The sequence below is a fragment of the Crocodylus porosus genome, unplaced genomic scaffold (genome assembly GCF_001723895.1).
Source record: "Crocodylus porosus isolate Cpor-Errol unplaced genomic scaffold, CroPor_comp1, whole genome shotgun sequence".
Classification (NCBI taxonomy): Eukaryota; Metazoa; Chordata; order Crocodylia; family Crocodylidae; genus Crocodylus; species Crocodylus porosus.
Window position 1 is genome coordinate 81329976 of NW_017728943.1, and position 6893 is coordinate 81336868.

Consider the following 6893-nt stretch of genomic DNA (forward strand, 5'->3'; position numbering starts at 1 on the left):
GTCTTTGAGTAACGTTTCACAGAAAGAGACAGGAGTGCAATTGAAGGCCCTGGCACTAATTCTTTTCAGCAGCCCCAGATCTGAAGGGAGTGTCAGATGTGTCCCTGTGTCCAAGAGAGCTTATTAAGAGGTGAATGAGTCACATGCAGCCTGCCAACTTCACCTAATTCGCACACAAGCTCAAGTTCTACTCAAGAAAGGTTTCTCTGTCTCTCTCCAATAAGATCTCCCGCACCAGCCTCCAAGAACAGAGCAAGGTTACTCCAAGACTTGAGCGTCAAAAGTTTCACCACCAGAACACTGTGTCTAAACATAAGCTGCTAAGGAACACACCCCCACAGAAACTGTAGGTGCCTTTACTGAAACTTGGATAAAATTAGTGCTTTTATAAAGCTCTCTTTCAGTGCCTTCCTGAATGATTGTATGGCTATAATACATAGAGCTAGACCATGTTGTGGATCACAGCCCCAAAACAAATCGTAAGGGAAAAATCAGACCTCTTCTGATCTCTTCCTAGCTTGTCCAGGCTCTGGGCTTAGTCATGTAAGAGTGCCTGGGAGCCTGCGCATTTCTGGTTTCCCCTTGTAGTGTGATCATCACAATACCCTCACAAACACAGCTGGGATAATTTCATGTTATCCTACTTGTTTCTCCTGTAGGTCAGCAACAAATGGCCACCCTCTCTAGAAGCTGAGGAGGGGTAGGAAAGGAGTTATTCTTCTCTGGTGCCTTTCTTGCACTATTTCCAACATTGGTTGTGGTACAGCCTAACTTTTGAAAAGCAGCATACCAGCCAAATCTCAAAGCACATTACAGAGGAGGTCTTGCTACTGTAGGTTCCTCAAAAATCAGCTATGCTACTGCTCTCCTTTTGCAATCAACATGCATAAAAACATTTCATAAAAAAAGTCTTCCTCCTGTTTTAACCATTCAGCGTTTGCCACCACAGCAACAAGATACAAAACGGAGATGCAAACGCAGCACCTGTTCATTGTTGGGTTTTTTTTTTGAGGGCAACACAAGAAAATGAATTTTGCCCTGAGCACTGAACAACACAATCTCAAGTGTTATTTTTCCCCTTGGTCAATATTTAGTTTGTATAGCCCTGGGAGCTGGTCAATATTAGTATGAACTCAGCACGTCTAGAATCCTTTGTACTTTGTCCCCAAGTAGAACCCTTTTGTGTGAGATCCCAAAGCTGCTTCTGGCTCATGAAGCCAGCTTTCCTCCCAGCACACCTGAAGGATCTAGTGTTGCTGTTCTAGCTGACTTGGATGGGACTTAGCACCCTATACTGGACCTCATAAACATTTGTAATAACAACTCTCTCCTGTCATCCTGTCCCAAAACAGAGCCTAGATAACAAGCACTGGACAGCCTACAGGGCAGGGATCAGGAGCTGCGCATAAGCCACCATCGCAATTAGCGCTTGTTGGTCCACTTGCTGTTAGCCTCAGCCAAGGCCAGGGAGTGAATGGGCTGCTAAGACAGAGCTCCCCACTAGACAGAGTCCCTTTTGGGCAGGACTGTGGGAAACTACCGGGGCCTGTCCATACAGGCCTTCTGTCTCCAGAGCTCAGCCTGGCACCTGTCAGCACCAAATTCAACTCAGGGTTTCTTCAGGTGCATTTACTGCAAGATGAGCCTGTGGGCACAATCCCAAGGAACAAGGTCTGCAAGAGCAAAGGTGGCAGCAGCAGGAAGCCTGCATCATTAGCATCCCATTAACATGAAAGTTGGGTCATAAAACTAGTCTTGTAAAACGCTCTCCTGCAGCTTGTGTCCTCTGGACCAGGGAACCCACCCCCAGGCTCCCATGGTACACCCTCCTGCAACCGAGTCACGAGACCCAGAATCTAGTCACACAAGCACACCTGGTGTTGACTGGGCCCAATGGGGAAGAGGGTGAGCTGGACTGCCCTCAGTGGGAACAGAGCCAGGAGCACTCATATACCACATATCTTTGGAGCTCCCTCAGCAGACAGTGTGCTACGCCAGGGGTGGGCCAAATGCAGCCCGCATGCAGGCTGGATGCAGCCCACCAGGCCATTCTATCTGGCCCACAGGGCCCCTAAAAAATTGAGAAAAATTAATATTTATCCACCCCTGGCTGCCTGTCATGTGGCCTTCAATGGCTTGCCAAAACTCAGTAAGTGGCCCTTTGCCCGAAATAATTGCCCACCCCTGCGCTACACAGTCGGCAGCAGCTGCCTCTGCCTTTATCCTGTGATAGAGGGAATACTATTCCTGCCCTAGCCTGGGGGAGACAGGTTGAGTGGCATGGCAGGTGTTTCCCCCATCTCCAGGAGAAAACACCTCCTCATCAGCAGCTACAAATAGTGCAGGGAAGCAAGGAGCTGCTGACAAAGTGACAGCATGCTTAACAGAGAGAAGGAATGAGCCAGGAGGGAAGATGGGCAGCAGACGTACTCTGCATATTGATGACAGGGAGGAAGAGCACTATCTTTTTCACTTCTGTCCTTATGAAAGGAGGAACACTTTAATCAGCCCTTCTCAGGAAAATACAAGATGTGCTGGAACGATTTCAATAGCCAGCGGGTTATTAACCACCAGCCAAGGGGAAATAAACTCACTAGCAGGGACCTAGAAATCCAGTTTAAACAAGACTTTAACAGCTGTAGATGGTTCAATTGTTAATAAAAATAAACATAAGCATCTCCTGGGGCTATTTTAGGTCTGGGGGAAGGTCAGGTGCAGGAGTGAAACAACATTTTATTTCTGCTACTTACTTTTTGCAAAAAAAAAAAAAAAATCACAGAATTGGCAGTGGGAAGGATCTCAAGGGTCCTCCAGTCAAACCCCTTGCCCAGACACAAGACACGCTATTCTTAAACTTCCCCTCTAAGAAGGATGCAAACACAGCGGAAGAAGCAGCAGGGCAGATGGGAAACTCACCTTAGGCAAGTGGAGTTCTCTCTCCTAGGCTGAGATCTGGGAAGGATGGTGTTATGATGCTCTGCCCACAGCTTGATTTTCGTCACTTTCTCACCACGTACAGGAAGCCCTGTAAATCTTCATGGCGTAACTGCCCCACTGCTGTCTTGCACAAATCACCCTGCAGTGACATAATTAAGAAGACTGAGGCTGCTGGTCACAGGATCCTCCCTAGGCCTTCTAATCAACACCTCATTAGGTGGGAGGAGCTGCTCCTGGCTCTAAGAGCAACTGTTTCAGGCTCTCTGCAAACACAGGCCCTCCTTAGCTGCTGTAGCAGTGGTGGGGCTCCACAGTAAGCCTTCCTTTATCTAACTGACAGTTAGGAATGGGAAGTCTGCCAGCTGCTATGAGCCAGCACAGCCTAGGTGCTTGCTTCTCTTTGCTGGAAGCAGCTGTTGATAAAAGCCAGGCTTCAAATCATCAAAGAAATGTGGAATGGAAAAATCCCCCAGAGGTGCTAGGCAATCTGCCCTGGGGAGGAAGGGCCCTGCTGCACCCCCAACCCCTCAATGGCTCAGTCCAGCCCAGGGGCTCCCACTCCTTCTCTGAGGAATTATAGAAAATGAGGGCTGGAAGGGGTGTCAGGAAGTCATCTAGTCCAACCCCCTGCTCAAAGCAGGACCATCCCCAACTACATCATCCCAGCCAAGGATTTGTCTATTTAGGTCTTAAAAACATCCAAGGATGGAGATTCCACCACCTCCCTGTGTTACCTGTTCCAGGGTTTTAGTACCCTCCTAGTGAGAAAATTCTTCCTAATATCTAACCTAAACTTCCCTTGCTGCAACTTGAGACTGTTACTCCTTGTTCTGTCATCTGTCCCCACTGAGAACAGTCCAGGTCCATCCTCTTTCAAACCCCAAATGTCAAGGGGTTCAATGTCAAGGAGGTGCAGCTGGATTTCTGGGGAGACTACAGACATGCACCCTGCATGGCTCCCTTTGGTATTTCTGTCCCCATCCCCTCATTCAGTTCAGGTCATGTACTGGAGGAACTGGACCTGCCACAGGCTCTGACTCCTCTCTTTACTCCTAAACTCCATGTCCTTTGAAGGGGGGCAGGGGGAGTCCAGTGTCAAGGCCAGAGCATGTGATGGCTGCCCTCTGCTGGGGAACAGCAGAAACTGCCTGTGCATACAAAGATAGCCCTCCCTTGCAAAAGCAGTCTTTTGCAAGCTATATCCCCCAAGGGCAGAGACAGGGGAGCAAAGTGTGCCAGGCATCAGCTTGGGGGCGAGAGCACTCAGTGTGCAGCCCTTGGCCCAGAGCACAGAGGAGGCAGCCTGTTGTGCCTTTAAGGGCTTGATGATGGTGATGGAGTTGCAGAGGGGTGTCAGGAAAGTGGTCACTCCCAGCCTTCAGCCCAGTGAGGGAATCACCAGATATTTCAGGGATGGGCATGGACAGACTCACAGCTGCTGACTCCCTCCCCTGCCTGGGCGGGAGCTGCTGGTGCCTTCCCTCTGGCACCAATGCTCCTCTGGCTGAGGTCCTGTGGGATCCCAGCCATCCCCATGGGAGCTGGTTGCAGCCTGTGGTGCACTGGGAGGGAGGTGCTGCATAGGCTGTGAGTTCTGCCTTTCTAGCTCAGCCAGCAGAAACAAATTCACATGGTCTGTAAGTCAGTGTGCAACCCTGTGAGGGGGCCCTCAGGGCAGCTCAGACCAGTTCCCACCCACAGCTGTGTGGCATGAGCCTGGCTCAGGTGGCTAGCTTGAAGCCAGCTTAAGTAAGCCTCAGTTTTCTCTACAGTTGCCAGGGGAATCTGGTGCACCTGCAGGTTGAGGGGAGTGAAAGGTTTTGAGGGGCAGGGAGCCTCAATGCTGAGACTATTGGAGGCACAGTGCTCCAGGCCAGGCCAGGCCCACTTCCCCCAGTCATTAAGACTCAAGGGGTCCCCTCTATGGATCAAAGACATGGGCTTTCAGCTGCTGGGACAGCTTCCTGCAGGGGTATTTCTCTCCACTCCATTTGCAGACTGCTGGAAGAGTTGCTTCTGTCACAGATGATGTCTATGGCATCCTCTCCTCAACACGCCACCCTTGGATCCAATGCTCCCAGCCTCCCTCCCTCCCCACACCCATGATGCATAAAGCGGTTCATTTCTCTGGAGGCCCGCAAAAAAATCACAGACACACATACATTAAACGGCACAAAGGTGATATTTGTTTGCAAACAAAGGTCAGAGCAGAGTCAGGTACTCAGATTACTCTGACCAAGCATTGGTATTTGCAAGCGAAATTTATTTTCTCTGTCCTGGGCACGTGTGCAGAAACAGGAACTCTTACAGCTTACTTTTGTTTCATACAAGCATACATGTAAGTTACATCACTACATACATTGCATGTATAGTATAATTAACTACTTAAGTATACAGAGCGGAGAGGTAAATATGCATCAGCTAATTAAGCATGCTCAGAAACTACAACAGGTCACCAAAAGTTTACTTTCCCCACCCCCCCTTTCAAAGACACAGATAATTGAATTTTGGCTTCTGCAATCCGCATGAGAAAAACTTAAAATAGGTGAGGGGGAGAAACTACAATTAGCATGAAAAAGGCTGTGGCAGGACTGAGAAACAAAGAAGTCTTTAGCAGTATCTCTTTTTTATCAGGTGCAAGATCCGAGCTGTGCATTTCTAACAATATTCTATTTCTAACACCCACAATCATCCTCACTCAAACCTCTCAGCCCATCCCAGCACCCCTTCTCTAGATCACCCTTAGCTGTACACTCCCTTGCCCACTTTCAGCCTTGCCCCTCTCCCTTGCCAACACTGACTGCACCTTTGCGCTCTCTTACAATAATTAACTGACTAATGACACCAATTACCCCTCCAGGTCACCAAGTGGCTGGTTACTGAGTGACATGGGGCTGCAGGGCTGGGGCTGAGGCGATAGTGTGAAGGCTCTCTCTACCTCCACTGCCCACAACTGGCTCCCAAGCATTACATGCATACAACAGGGGAACAAAACCTCAAGGCACATTTGTGCCCCTGGACATAGCCAAGCTGAGACTTCTGCCAACTTGTTACATCCAATGCTGTGCCCATGTTTGTATTGTGGCTCCAGTTTGCCATGGAGCCCATGGGAGGCTGTGAAGGGCATCCCTGACCAGCAACTGCACAGGAAACAAGTCACTGGACTCAAAGTCCCAACCCCCTGGGCATAGAAAACCCAGAGCCAAGCTCCTAGTCTGGCCAGCCCACCTGTAGTGCCCTGCCAGGCAGCTCAGTCAGGACCAGGGAAGCCCAGGGCACCCTGTATCCCAGGCCCTAAGGGTGCTCCATAGAAACCCAGCTCCTGGCAGCCACCTGCCACCCCCAGGGCACTGGCAGAGCTGGGAGATGACAAACCTGCTCAGTGAGTGCAGTGGGGTGGTGGCAAGAGCAGCACATACCTCCAAGGTCACCCAGTCCATTAAGCCTGTGCTCATCAGTGCCAGTGCCTTGGCTGCTGAAGCCTGTGTGCTGAGAAGGAGCAGAGCTCTTTATACAGAGTGTCTGCTGGAGCCCAGCCATGCTCATAAACACAGGGAGGAGGAGACGGATGGCCTGGAGAGAAAAAGGCTGCTAAAGTCGGGGGCGGGGAGCCATAATGGCGCCTACCTCACACAGAGCCTCCAGGGCAACTGCCTGCAGCTCTGAGGGGCCTCTCTAGCATCTCCCTGTTTTTTCAGGACTCCTTCTCCCATTCCTGGTGGTCCAAGACAGCTCTCCCCACCCCAGGGCTGCAGGCCCAGTCAACATCACCCATGAGATGACACTTAAGAAACTACAGCACAGGCCTGAACTTGCAGGTGCCATGGGGCACTGGTAGAGGTTAGCGCCACTGAAAACCACACGTCAGAGCTCCCTCCTTGCTGATTTCTGCACCTCATTTGATGCTGCCATTTAAAAGTGAGCCCTTCCAGCTGGTGGCTGTTCCTTTAAAACCT

The 6893-nt window shown here is 50.3% G+C and overlaps 1 protein-coding gene across 4 annotated transcripts in view; it reads right to left on the minus strand.

Moving 5' to 3' along the window:
- SLC29A1 (solute carrier family 29 member 1 (Augustine blood group)) overlaps window positions 1–6893 on the minus strand; it is a 55103-nt gene that overhangs the window by 39340 nt on the left and 8870 nt on the right. For 3 of the 4 annotated variants that reach the window (XM_019549648.1, XM_019549650.1, XM_019549647.1), the window contains one exon: window positions 2917–3076. The gene's annotated coding sequence lies outside the window, so the exon portion shown is untranslated. Of the gene's footprint in view, window positions 1–2916; window positions 3077–6356; window positions 6447–6893 lie in introns of those variants that run through there. The other variant, XM_019549649.1, reaches the window with a different exon arrangement.